Source organism: Camarhynchus parvulus, chromosome Z (genome assembly GCF_901933205.1).
Source record: "Camarhynchus parvulus chromosome Z, STF_HiC, whole genome shotgun sequence".
NCBI lineage: Eukaryota > Metazoa > Chordata > Aves > Passeriformes > Thraupidae > Camarhynchus > Camarhynchus parvulus.
Window position 1 is genome coordinate 47,350,960 of NC_044601.1, and position 14,947 is coordinate 47,365,906.

General features: G+C 36.5%; 1 protein-coding gene across 3 annotated transcripts in view; it reads right to left on the minus strand.

Moving 5' to 3' along the window:
* LHFPL2 (LHFPL tetraspan subfamily member 2) overlaps positions 1-14,947 on the minus strand; it is a 126,096-nt gene that overhangs the window by 40,045 nt on the left and 71,104 nt on the right. For 2 of the 3 annotated variants that reach the window (XM_030968500.1, XM_030968499.1), the window contains one exon: positions 14,873-14,925. The gene's annotated coding sequence lies outside the window, so the exon portion shown is untranslated. Of the gene's footprint in view, positions 1-14,872; positions 14,939-14,947 lie in introns of all 3 variants that reach the window. The other variant, XM_030968501.1, reaches the window with a different exon arrangement.

The window sequence follows — 14,947 nt, forward strand, 5'->3', positions numbered from 1 at the left end:
ATTAGTGGAAGAGAAATCCATACTCTTCTATCCCTGGCTTAAAGCATCACCACCAAGTTACACAAGAAGTCATGGCTAACTAGAAACAGCTGCTAAGCCACTTCCATCTCTGTTGTTTTATAATACCCACTAGTAACTCAGAGGGATCACATCTTACATCTGCTTCTCTTCACTTCTACATCAAAGTCTTAATAGATAGATCGTAAGAGAAGTTGTCATTGAAGCTAGGTCGTGAGGAGAGGCATAGAAAGTCGTGCTGCAGCTGCTGCAGATGTTCTTCTGTATGTTTACTAATAGCTGCCGGCTGAGTTTTAACATATTTGGAGCCAGATTTCCAGATGTCTCCTCCAAAATTAATACAATCAACCAGGAAGTTTACAGAAATAAGATGATGTAAAAATCTCTCTCTTCTCACAATTTTACTTCTGATTTCTGCAGAGGAACTGTACACCACAAAACAGATTTGCTGGCCTAACATAAATATGCACAACAACAGCATATGAAATAAAAGTGCTGCAGAAGATCCCAGATCATACATCACCACTTTCATATACCAGAGACAGTCCCTGATGCTCAGCAGCACTGGTCAAGCCACTGCATTGCCTCATTCACATGCTGTTCATATGTTATCAGCACACCAAAACAGAAGCTAAGGGGTTGGTCTGACATTGATGCCCATCACCTCTGAGGAGACATTATCCATAAAGTCTGACACCATAAATGAGATACAAACTCAACACACTAAAATCCAATGAAAATTCCAGCATAAACTTGGACAAAATTTTTCTGTCCACCCTATCCTACACTGCCCTCAAGCAAACTCATCTAGCTTGTTTTCCAAATAAGTTATTTAAACAAAAAAGAGAAACCAAGATATGATTCACTGCCCCAAACTTTCAAGCCATGTTTTGTTATAAAATGAATCCCTGCCAAGTGCCTTTATCAAATTTATCAAATATTTTCCCACTCCTATTGAAGAATTAATGTGCAGCCACTCTTTCTTAGAAAAAAATTAAAATAAAACCAAACAAAAGAGACTATACTGAGGAATCCAGCTTCAGTGTATGCTGTATCTTATTCAAGGACTCAAACTGTTTTCAGCCAGCAACCCACAACAGCCTCTGATTATGATGAAAGAGGCACTTATATTTCAGTGAAAATTTTGCAAATATGTACACATACAAAACAGGTGTGTGTATTTACAGATTTTCTTACCTCCTGCCAGCAATTTTTCTTTAAACAAAGAAGTACCGCTTTTCCTAATGGAGTGAACATTTCTAAAGCCCCAAAAAATCTAGCTGCAATTAGACAATATAAATCAAACCACAGTAATGAAACATACAGATGACCCAGTTTTCTAACCAACACAGTAAGAAGGTTTTTTCAAAGTATTTTAGTGATTTTTAGCATTAATATGCAATTTTTGTCTGTTAGACAGTTATTGTCCCTTCCTGGAATTTTTTTTTATTCTACACTGGGAGAAAAAAAATGCCCCCAAACCAACACCCTATCAAAAAGTATGTAAAACAAAGCAAGGCAAACAAAGGACCACTTATGCACTACAGCTAAAAGACATAGTCTATATGGGGAAGAGAAATCATTCAAACTCTCCTTCAACACAAGAGTTAATTACATCAAACACAGATAAGACTCAAAATCTTTACCTAGTATGAGTGAACAAGGACACAACTCAGGACTTCTCGATGAACTGTGTCCAGCTTTGCTTGCTGTTTCAGAGCAAACTAATCTCTCTAGTTTGTGCTAACAATTTCATTCTTGTCAAAGTCTGTAATACAGACCTGTGAAAAATACTAACATCATAAAGTTTCAGGTTTTAAGAAAGATCAGAGAAAATTCTTCATCACTTTGTTATCAGGCAGCATCAGCTGGTAAATGGCAAGTTGAAACAATTGCAAACTATTCTGGATAACACTAAGTTAGAAAGAGATTTGATAAAAGCACATTTCAAAACAGTCTTGGCTCAATATCCTTTTCCAAACAAGCATAGTATATACTTGTTATTGACCAACATTGAAACTGCTGCTATAGGAGCTTATCTATCAGGCTCCCATCTGCTCTGCATTTCTATTTTCTTTCCCTTTCTGAGCTAAAAGTCATCTTGAAAATGTGAGGAGAATAGCAGTAAGACTTTGAATATGAGAACATCAAACTCTGTAAAGAACTAGTGTTTTCTTATTAATCCTGGGATAAGAAAAAAACAAAACCATCACTCACTTTCAGGAAGAACATCTTAAAACTTACAGATCAAACTTCACTGTCCCCACTTCAGTCGTACATCACCACAACCAAAATGGGTGCTCTCACTAAAGGTACAGTAGCACCCTCTCTTTAGATAAAGAATTACAAATTGTCTGTCAGGCCTAAAATCATTGCTTGAATACGAATTGTTTTTATAAAATGTAAATGTCAGCTTAGAACAACAAAGAACTGTATGAAGCAACTCTGCATTTCAAAGGTGGTGGCTATGGGTAAACAAAATACTGTGCTAGAATACTGCAGTGACAGAAGCTACATAATTTATAGTTTCTACAACACTGCAAACTCTGGAGTGTATTCCTACAATGGCTAAAAAGAAGCAGAAGTTAAGCAGTATGGAATGCTCTTCTCTGAATATAGCTGTAGGAAAGCTTTCCACTTAGCAAAGAAAGGACTTGAATCTGCTCTTGATTCACTAATAATCAATATAAGGCATACAACTTACCAAATGTCTGCGTGATTTAGCATCTCAAGATTTTCTTTTCTCCTTCTGCAAAACTATAGCTCCCCTTAGTCTTTTCTACTTTAGAAAGGACAATTCACCTACCAAGAATTGCTCTGTACCAAAAGCGGAGCTCTGCCTTGAAACAAAGGGGCACAGTTTAATTTACCTTTCAAAAGGAGCAAGGAGGTAATTCTGTTCAGCTATAACTAACAGATGTAACTACTATCCAGCAATAAGTAACACTAATGCTAACATTTAAGAACTAAAGGTAGTAATAATGATCTGGGACAATGCCTCTTATTTTACGAAAATTATAAAGCCAGAATGTTAATCAGTATAGCTGCTGTCAACCCTTATTGTGTTAGCCATCGTGCACAAGTCAGCAAAATGCTTTAGCAACTGGAAAACTCCGTCTAGATCTTTATCAAGAGCTGATCAGAATAGTAAGATCACAAAGACTTGTCCATTCATTTAATTAAAATAATATGTTCCTTACTGCAGTATGTACTTCATCACACGTCAGCAAACCCCTTCATTCCATCACTTTTAAAATAACTTTTCCATGGCAAAACCATCTATTTTTTTATAATAAATTTATATCAAATGATACAAGTTTTACTCAACAGACTTTGTTCTAAACTGTATCATAGAAATATCAGACTGTTAGTGCCCTGAGAGACAGAGTTCAGTCTGAATATCTTTTTCTTGATCCTCAAATCAAAGAATTTAAACAAATTAAGCTGTGAGTTGTAAACTATTTATAAATTAAAAAGCAGGAGAGTATGAGCCATTCACAAAAGATTCAATGGATTTTTCCATCTTAATACACTCATGTCCCAAAGACGAACACTGATTTTGTTCCAAAAATAATTAGTATAATGACAAAAGGTCCAGTGTTTTATATACTGTTCTCTATCTCTTGCTCTCCTCCTCTCAAAGACTTCTGAAATATCCATGGCTATTATCTGCAAAATTTCTCTCTGAGCATCTTTTAACCTTCTGATTTATGGACTCCCAAAGTGAAAAAAAAGTCTCAAATATAATGAGGTAGAAGAACTAAAGCTACTTAATAGTGTTCTAGGAACAACCTTTTGCAGGATTTTTCAAATAGCATGCCAAATTCTGTGAAGTTCTAGAGGACTGTTTTAGCATGAGGTGTGTTTCAACACATACTTCACTACTAAAGGTGTAGTAGCTCTCACTGAAGCCAACTGGAGTTTCACGCATACCTTCAGAGAACACTGGGCAGACGTGTACCCGTGTCACTACAGATACAGATACACCCTTCCCTGTTCAAACATAACTGCATGCACACAAACAGCGCATGAATAGCTCTTGAAAAAGCCACCGCTGTTTCTCACTTCAAGGATTAAACTCAGGTGGATCATACAATGACTCTTACAGTTGTGTTGACTATTCCAAGTTTTAACATCACCAACATTTTAAAAATGTGTAAAAAAATTGGGTGGATTAGGCCACCCTGGTTGGAAAATCTGACAAAATACATAACTTCATATAATTCTCACTGATTTAGGCATGCTGCAAATTGATGGACCTATACAATAGACACTGCATCACTGCACTCTTTGCCAGTTAGTAAATGGGACTAATACACAAACAGCTGAGAATACAGAACTATAGATTAAATTCAAGTGGAAAATGGTCTCACTTTCTCTTCACCCAAGAGTCTGCTATTCTGACTCCTGTTTCTGTTGGGTAAGATTGTAAATATTCATAGGAATATCGAAAGTCCAGCTTTATGGACCTATTTTGGAACGTGATCCTGTTATTAAATACATTACGTTTTATATTACATTAGCTTCCAATGAATCACACTGTAAAGTTCTGTGTCACATTATTTAATATATTATGTTTTGCGAATATGAAGTCAAACTTATATAGTCCCTTTGTGAAGCATTGGGTATAATTACTTAAATCAATACTTATTATTTCATCAGCTGGCACAGAAAACAAAGTTCCATCCTCAAAATACCACTGCACAGTTCCCAGTGTTATTAATTTCTTTTTTATTAGCATGGATAATACCACAAAAATATGCTGCTAGCTGAACCTACAAGCATGATCCTGTAAAGAAATGTGCAACTATAGCTGATACCTATCGAAACCAAGTGAGCTCAAATGATTTCCAACTCTTGTGATTTTATCATGAGTCATATCTAGTGTTTTCCTTGAGTCACACATTTAGGAGCCTCAACCATGGTGCCCATAATTACATTTTACAATTTCATTACCACGGTGAGAAAGAGGAATCTGTCAGTTTACATATATGCATCAAGACATTAAGCATGCAGGCGACACCCTTGGTCACATGCCAGACTATTTTGTATCAAACTTTGGTGATACAAAATCAAGACATAGTTTTAAAAGTGCTTTTCATCTGCAACTGGTAATTTCTGAGCGAATGCACAACAAGATCCACATACAGGAATTCCAATGTATCTCCTTTGCTGTGTAAAAATTTCAGAAATTGAAAGAACTTTCTTTTTTTTCCTCACAGAGAATAACAAGTATTTATTGGACAGCTTTTGATAGCAATCGTATGCCATTCCACCCATGTATAGGATGGAACAAGCCCAAAACTGCAGGGGCATAGATGATGTTAAATCCTATGGTTGGGTTATTTTTTCCACTACCAACCAAGTAAAATTAATGAGTAGTATCAGTAAGTAAACAACATTGACTGGGCCTTGGTTGCTAAAAGCTCTTATTCTGTTCTATGATTTCAAAATCATTCAAATGTTATTCAAGGTACAAGTGGGCATGTAAGAATCAACACTTTATAAATCAGAAGGTGACTGAGAAAACATGTGAAGACATAGTTTTATATTTTAAAATTCATCTTCTCTGAAAAGCCTTGAAACTCGCACTAAGTTTTTGAAAAGCCATAAACAAATTGCCTTTCAATATCTACATAAACATCTGTAAATCTGAGCCATTGCTGAGAGCAGATTCTGCTATTGCAGCACTGACCAAAACAACTTAAGGCAGTAGAGGAACAAGAAAAAAAAAACTTCTTCTGCCCTCATTTCCAACATGTAAAACTTTCTCTCAGGTTGCACCCAGCAGGAAGCAATTCTGATTCCACAACGGATTAAGCAGATGAACTAACAGATCTCTGTCACATCGAATTGTTATGATATTTCATATTTTAACTAAAAACCAAAAAGACCCCAAAATAAACTCTCTCCACAAGACACATTCAAGCAAGCACGAACATAAGGGGTCAACAGAGCTTAATGCAGTATGGGAAATTTGCAACAAAATCAATGATGAGCTTCTAGAACATGCTGTCATTTGCTAAAATAAGTAAGAATGTGCTCTGGCTGCTATTCTTAAAAACATTCCCATCTGGCCTCAGCAAACAGGAGAAAAGTGATGCAGTTTTCATGGCACCCAAAGCCTCAAACCCAGACACTCATCACCTAGGTGTTAGCAAGCCCTTACACAAGGCTTCTCAGATTACTGTTTCCCACCAAGACCTGAAACTGGCTCCCTTTAACATCTGTTAATCTAATTGGTTCCTACGAGCCCGTAACAATTAAACCTGTTGTTGCAAGGAGCAATAGGGAAAGGGGATTTTATATATCCACAGCTGGGCTCTTAGCAGAACAAATGGACTGCATCTTACTCAAGGCTCTCACCAAAATTTGGTCACTAAACTGTGAGAAAAAGAACAAGCCCCAGATGAAGTTGATGGCCTCAGCAAGTGGGCTGAGCTCAATGTACTGATTAGCTGCTCTGTCACAACAGCAGTCACAAATGGGGACAAAGGCTGCCCCATTTCTCTAGTCATTAAATGCAACAAAGTTAGTGAAAGGGATGTCTATATCCATGGCAAAGATGGATTGAAGAACTCATTCAAAGAGTAAACAGAATTTTTGTATGATCTATTATGGAGCTGACAATTTTTGGTTAGTCTATAATAAGAAGGAAAAGAATGGAACCAAAGTCCTTATTTAGATTCAAAATATTTTTTCAAAAGGGAAGTAATGCAACAGCTGAAGAAAATGAACTCTTTACTTATGCAAAACACTTCAGTGTATTTCAAGTAGAAATAACTTCTTTTTTCCCGTAAGAAGAAGTGAAAATGGAACTTGCAGAGCAGGAGCTGTAATATACTCAGTATCATTAGCCTACAGAAGAAAAGGAATGAAAACTCTGTCGTAAGTTTTGCAGATGTCTAAGCACAAACAGCTTACACTCTGAGAAAGCAAGTGAGCCCTGTGGTTTTCTTGCAGTGTACCAGAGTAATAAAGCTTATTTCTTGTCCTTTCTACAGTCTAGTTTTAAAATGATTTAACAAAACCCTTCTCAGAAGTGTATTTGTTTTGTGCTCTCTGCTATACTTTCCACCCTAGTATTAAGCCCCAAAGCAGCTGGGCACAACACTGAATTGAAGTGACACCATCACTATTCCTCAGAAGCTCCTGCAACAGTCTAACACTTTAGACACCTCACACTTGGACACCTGAAAGTTTACTAGCTCCCATCTTGGGGTGTAGGAAGAACAACTGTTATTCACTTCGTGGGAGACAGGGAATTAAGCTTTCAACCTTTGTGTCCTTGCTCTCTAGCCACTGGCTTTCATTTTTTTTAACTCTTTTGCTTGCTCTTCATCCCTTCCTTAATATGCTTCTCTAATTTTCATCAACCTTTGTGAAACTCCACAAAGTCTACTTTTAAAAACAGAAATCCTTTTAACAGAGGAGTTGAGACTTGATACTCAGAAGTGCATGCAAAACTTCTCGCTTTTCCACGCTTATTATTTCCATGCGTATATTTTCCAGAGTATTATAGAAGATCTATGTATTTGAAAACCCTTTTCCCCCCCACTTTATGCGTGCCTCCTTAGATCATGACAACTACAGGCAATTACTACATTCCACAACTTCAGCCAAGAAACAATTTCTTTTCTCTGATGATTGCAATACACTTCAAACATATAATAATTTGGTCATTTTGAACTGAACTGAGGCAACATTAGAAAGTTGCTCAGGTTACGTAGATATTTGATGCTTTAATAGGTAAAATTATTAAAAGTGTGCCAACGTAACCAGATTACTTCTAAGGATACTCAAATACCTGGAAACACACAAAACTTCTGATAGCCTTTCCATAGGTTTTGATTTTTTTAATGTTTTGAGCTGTGCCTCCAGACACATTTGGAAAAAAGAACATAGCAGTCTTTCAGACTGTCATAAAACATACTAAAAAATATGATTTTGCACAGCTAATCCTAATTCCTATTTTATCACTGTTAGTTGAGCACCATCCTAAAACAGAAGTGATGAATTTTTGCAATAACTTGCTGAAATGCAGCACAGATTAGTGTGCTATTATTGTTCATGCATTTCCTTTCAAAAGAAGGAAATGTACGCATAGATTAGTGATTAAAAGAAATAAAAATAAATGGGATAAAGGTTTCCCAAGTGAGAGTCGTGGCATCTGGTCCACCTGCTTTTGATTCACTTAGATTACTTAACACGCAGACAAAGCAGCATGCCCTCTACATGACACAGCCTTAGTATGCTAGTATTAACTCTGAGGTAGAGTTGCTCCAGCTGCCAGGAAAACAATCATTAAAAAAAATACAGCAACAAATAAAAAGAACTTGATAACTATCCATGAGAATGCCAGGGAGGCAGACTTTAAAAAATGCTTTAATTGCACTAAATATAATGTTGTCTTTACATACACCCATGCAAGAGTATTTTATTATCATACATCTAATGGATTTGACAGTTTCGGGAAGAAATATGAGCAACAGTAGCCAATTTCATGCTCAACACAATCTGGAAAACTAGTTGGACTTCAATGGATGTTTTCAAGCTCCCTAATATAGAATTTTTTTTGTTCTTCTCAGATTAAACTTTTCCAATGCATGAAAAAAAATTATCTGCAGGGAAAGATTTTTCCCTCATTTAATAAAATCCATAAATCTTTAGAGATTATAAATTTTTTTCACTGTCTACTGCATTAAATTTTACCCCCAAAAGAATCTTTAGGAAAATATTTATCTTCCTGCATGATTTGTATAAGAAGTGGATTAGAAAACAATCTGGTAAAGGACAATGGCAACCTTCTACAAGCAGACAAAACTGTTTTGTTTTAGGGAAAAAAACAGATTTAAAGAGATATAAAAAGCACAAAACCAAAGAAAATAATCAGCCTACATTTGGTAGAGCAGTTTTTTTTTTAATTACAGCAATATAGAATTTTATCAGGCTTTTAAACTGTATTTCATCAGAGTAACATTTAATATTTAGAAACAATAAAATACTTATTTTAAAGGCATTTTTCATGGGCATATTGAAGTATTTTAGGAGGCATATATAGCATAAGATTGACCCACCTTTGGGTCAGGTATGTTACCTCACCTCCTCCCATCCATTCCTCCCATCCACCACATGGCACTGAAAGTTGGTAATGTTCTCTCACTATAATACAGCCCTTGTCTCAAGTCCTCCTGCACTATCTAGCAGGGATCTGTGACTAGTGCTCTGAGGGAAGCACTATCCCTATGCAGAACTGCAGCAACATGATCAGACCGCAGCACCCAACTGTCAGGGATACCGTACTACATACATTAGTATACTTCCTCAATTAAGTCACATCTATTATCTTACGCTGATTTAAAAATCAGTGAAGGAATTCTGGTGGTTCCCTGCTATTTGTAACAAGTTCAGCCAGCAACCTTTGCTCATCAGGCTGGCCAGTTCTCAGTTTGTAACTGTCATTGAATGCTTTTTCCATGGTCTGCCTCCATAAATTATTGGGGAAAAATATATTGTATTCTTACACTCCAATTACGCAATTTTAGATGCAGGAATTTGAACAGCCGGCAACAGGTTATTTTCCAGCTTGCTTACAGGCTGTAATACCTTCCTCCATTTAATTGCTTCGGGAAGTAATCAAACAGCTCCAATAGTTTAAAGCAAGAAAGGCCAGAAGGATGTAAGAGAATTCCTCTGTGGGACATTGAAGAAAAATGGTAAGACAGCCTCAAGAAATGCAAAAGGAATTCATTATTTCAAGCAGCTCAGTTCTAGTTGGTAATAAAGTACTTGACTCCACCATTGAGCTCTGTGCATTTTCTTCATAAAGTAAGTCTAGTCATCCAGGGTTGAAAGCAGGTTTCAATGAAACTGTTGGTGAGTTCTGTCGCAATTGATATAGATTTCACTGACAGTTTCTCTTCAAGAATATCTCTTTTCCCAGACATCATGATGGCCCTGTTTTTAAAAGAATTATTTGCATGCACAAGGATAACACATCTGCTTATCTCCAGACACATGTTGAGCATGCAACTCACAGATCCTGCTCTTTGGAAACAAGTCAGTATGCTGCAGTATGTGGTGGAAGAAAGAGCGGGGGGAAGGAAGAAAGGTAAAATGTAGTCTATTTAGCACATCTGAAAATAAGCTTAAGCTCGTTCTAGTTCCAGCAGCTGCCTATAATGGAAAAAATGAAGATTGGCTGTTGCCAAAGAAGTGGGCAGTAAGAAATAACAGATGTGAAATTTCAGTAACATCATTGCCTAGGTCAGTCTCACAGATGCTTGAGAGCCAGGGTCTCTGTTGGGCTGCAGCATTCTCAGAGGCACACTTGCTTTTTCTGCTGCTGAATTGTTCCTACTGCTTAGCTGAATTCACTCAGCAACCTCGCCCATGAGTGCAACTGATGGGAAACATCCCTGTCCTCACAAGCATGTGTAAAGGCTCCTCACTTAGTTAGTCACTATGTTTTCCAAAATAATATTAATATTTCATGTCTCTCTTCCTCAGTCCTGCTCATCCCTTTTTTTGTTTCATGGAAACTTATGGTGAAGACAGGTCCTTCAAGACAAGATCATATTACATGAGGCTCACAAAGAAAGCAAGATCAAAGAAACCAATCTAATCTGTTATATACATTTTTAAGAGAAAGGGCAGTGAGTGAAAAATGCCCCTCAAAGAGTCAACTCCAATTACACAAGTAATTTTCAAGGACAAATCAAGTTTCTTGACAGAGTTTAAAGGAGAAATTATGAATATACGGTCTGTAGAAACTATCACATCAACAGCAGCTCCCGTCATCCAATTTGCTAGGTTGACTTCAGTTGAAATTAAAATAAAAGGTTATATTTAGGCATCAGAAATACGCCTTGAAATTGTAATGCAGATAACAAAGATAACTGCTACTTCAGGAAAAAAAAAAAACAATTAGAAAGTTGTATTAGAAAAAAATACACCCAGTGAGGGACACCTAGTATCAACAATTAACATCATCAGAACTGTAGCTGGGCTGTCACAACCATTGCAAGACACTCTTCTGTTGAGTTCAAAATACAGCTCTTGTAAGAGCTGTAAAATGCAGCTCTTAATAAGCCTAGGTTTCCATGCTATGTCTCATCTGGTATATTTATTACCTGTTGCTGAAAGAAACAGCATCACTCTTCCCACCTACTTCCAGCTGCTTATTGTGTCTTTGTCCCTTTTGTTGCATCTAGTAATTTCTCATCCACAGGACAAGCCAGGCCAGCACAGTTTCCTGATTTAGTTTTCCTTCATTGGCAGTTAGGGGTTTTTTTCCTGAATCAGCTGCTTACCTTGAACTCACCTTGGGACTGGGGGCTGATGCAAGAGAGGGAAAGAAAAGGCTGAAGTATCCCTTTTGGCATCAGCCTGAGTTGCACAAGACCAGATGCAATATTAAACCATGCTCTGGAAAACATTACTAGTTTTCTTCTTGCAGAAGAAATATTCAAGTGTTTTCAGGATTCCACATAATACAGTGAGTTTCTGAGAGCTAATGGGAAACTCTGAGAGAAAAAATTGTAATACTATAGCAAATTAAGGACTCCATAGGACAACACAGTGACAAGGACAGAGGCTCAATATGTGGACAAAAGGTTTTGCAATCTAAGTTGACAAGAGAAGTAAGAAATTCATTACCTTTCCTAATATCACTTAGCAGGTTAATAACAGAGGCAGAAGTCAAATGCAGGAGTTGGGAGAGGCAGCTCTATGCACTACATCACACCTCCTCCTGTAGCAGCAATTGCTATTTACTCACTGCTTGTGGTATAATATCTCCATGTCAAGAACTGTACTAGGTTCCATTAATAATAACACGAAAATGAACCACTGCATTTGCTAATCCATAAGTAAATTATTAGTTCAAAGTGGTTTACACCACCTGAAAGTTCCCAGGGCCTTCCGAAGAACTTGAAAACATAATATTTTTCTGACTCACTAGCATGTCCTTTATTCCCTCTAATGACAGACAAAATGAAAGAAAATTGAAAAAAATTTCCAATTTTATTTTTGTTTCTATTAAATAGAAGTGAGGTGCAATTTGGAATCAGTACTTTTAGATTATGGGTGTTTGTTTTTTATTGTTGGGCTCTACAAGGGGTTCATCAGAGGGGGGAAACTTTTTTGTGATAGTTTTGTGCTAGGAAAAAGAGACACACAGGACATTTTTGGTCTTTAGCTTTTTGTTTATTGTTATCTTATCTGAAGTTTTGCACGCTGTCTAAACTAGACTCAGCACACAGGAAAAATCTGCTTTTGCTGAGTCATCTCACTGGAGTGTGGATTACCATCAGCTGTGATGTGAGGTCCTGGAAGGATCTTAGCACCCCTGCACTAAGCAATCACTTTTTGGCTAATATTATACGAAAACCAAAAATAACTGGTGCTTTCTTGCCTAATATAGTTACGGAGTCTAACCATTATGTTTATTAGAAAAGGCATTAATAAGCTTCTATCTCACTTATATTTCAACAAAAGGAGCACACACAAGTGAAGAACTATGTGAATGCTCAAAAGAGTAAGCAAAATACCAAAGAATTTAATAAGAGATTAGCAGAAGGTAATTTACTCCTTTAGAGTTTTATCTTAGTTTATTTAGTGCTTCCAATTACAATCTTATTAATTATTTTGCTACAACTGAAGATTTTTATGCAAATAAGTGCTTAGCTATTTTCAAATCTTTCCCCAAAACAAATTATGCAATGCCTTTGAATAAAATGCGGACAACTTGATTTTGCTGTGTTCACGAGAGAGACATTATTTACATATTTTGTTATGAAGGGAAGTTATCATTCCAATTTTCATTTAAACATATTAGATCCTCACAGTTAATCTTATCAGTTGTGCAGTTTTGTCATCACCACTACACTTAACCCTGTACACTGGTTTCCCACCTGCTGCTGCTAACAGTTGCTCAAGTTGTTTTTTAAGTTTGATTATTAATGCACATGCTGTGTTTCTGTTCTGTTGTTAAGTGTCATAGGACTTCCGCCTTAGCTGGTCTGAGGCACACCATTATAAAGTAAGTTATATTATCTGTAACACTACCCAAAAAGCAATTCCAGAGAATTTAATAAGAGTCACTTCAATTCTTAAGCATCACGTTCTAAAACAGCGTCAAACTTGGAGAAAAGAATATCTGTATTTTTTGTTGAATATAGATATATGAACTGTCTATAATGCTTTCATTCCATCTGCGCACTGATGATTACATGGATACAACAGTTTAGTCCTGGTAATTGTCAGGCAGTGGAGGATGGGAGCAAAGGGCAGATTGAAATGTAGGCAAAGAAGAACTATCCAGAACTAACTGACAAACTTTAAATTCACTCATCTATTTTTTCTAGTTACATGCTACCAGAAATAAAGAGGACATAGTAAATATAGACCCACATGAATGCAAATATTCTAAACTGATAGATGCCTTCTAAGTTGTAATTAAATGCTAATTTTTGAAATGAAGAGCAAACATACTTTTCAGAGGCCATTACAGCAAAAAACAAAAAAGCCAAGGCAAAGGCTTCCCAGTGCATTGGTCACCAAAGTCAACAGCACATGGAACAAAATACATGGGTTCTAAACATTTGCTGCAAACAGCACTGAAATCAAACAAAATCCCTTAAATATGAAATATTTCACATAAATTGGCTCTGCCATGGAAACCAGAGAACTAGAAACATTACATTATTCCAAATAACTGTCTCTTGGTAAGAAAATGCAGTTGCCTTTTGGAAGTATTATTTTACTCTTCTTCCACTGGTCTCTTTTTCCAGGCAGCCAGCAACAGGACAAGACGAAATGGCTTCAAACTACACCAAGGGAAGGTTCAGGTTGGACATCAGGAAGGATTTTTTTACTTAAAAGGTGGTTAAGCATTAGAATGGGTTCCAGGGGATGTGGTAGTCACCATCCCTGCAAGTGTTCATGAAACAACTGCATGTGGCGCTTCATGTCCTTAGCTGATATAGTGGTGTTTGGTCAAAGGTTGGACTCAATGATCCTGGAGGTCTTTTCCAATCTGAATGTTTCTGTGATTCTCTTCTACTATATAATTGTTAAGTACAAGTAACACTGATTTTATCGGCACATTTGTAAGGCTCTCTTTGACAGCCTACACCTACAGACAGGGAAATGCAAATAATATATTTATAAAAAGATTACAAAACTCACTTTTTAAAGTATTTTATATTTTTTAAGTTCTTCCTTAGATCCTTCTTGCACTCTTCTCTAGTCAAAATGATACATATTTGGCACACACAATGCAAAAAATCAGCAATAAGCATAGGAGATCAGGAAAATAATTTAACTTTACAAAGGATTCCACAGCTTGCAGAGGTGGAGTTAAAAACTACAAACAAAGAGTGCAGTTTAAAGAAAAAAAATTTGTCTTGTAAGCTAAATTCAACAAGTAATTTATTAACTTACTTCAGGTTTCTAGAGTTATATTCTAGAATGATCAATTCTAGAATGATATCTCATTTTAGAATCACTAATTGTATAAAATTACATTATTGTGAAAAGGCAATTCAGGCATCATTATTTTAATACAATGGGTCAAGTTACCACTTCAAAAAGTACAGGTTGAACTGTTACTTTAAAGGTTTCTTCAAAGTCACGGTGATATGAGGAGAGGCTTCACTCATCAAGAGCAGCCAATGAGACTACCTCCTCCTCTCCTTAAAATCTCTGCTTAATGCTCTGGACAGGAACTTTGTGCTCAGAAGAAAATATTCAAAAGGTATAAACTACTGAACATCTTTCATCCTTCCTCTGCAATAGTAAAACTTCATCATGTGAAAACACAGAAAATACGATCAGAATTTCATTGACTCACCACTGTTCCAAATCCTTAGGTCTTAGTCAACCACTTCAGATGCCTGGCAATACCTATAGAAAAAAACTGATGTAA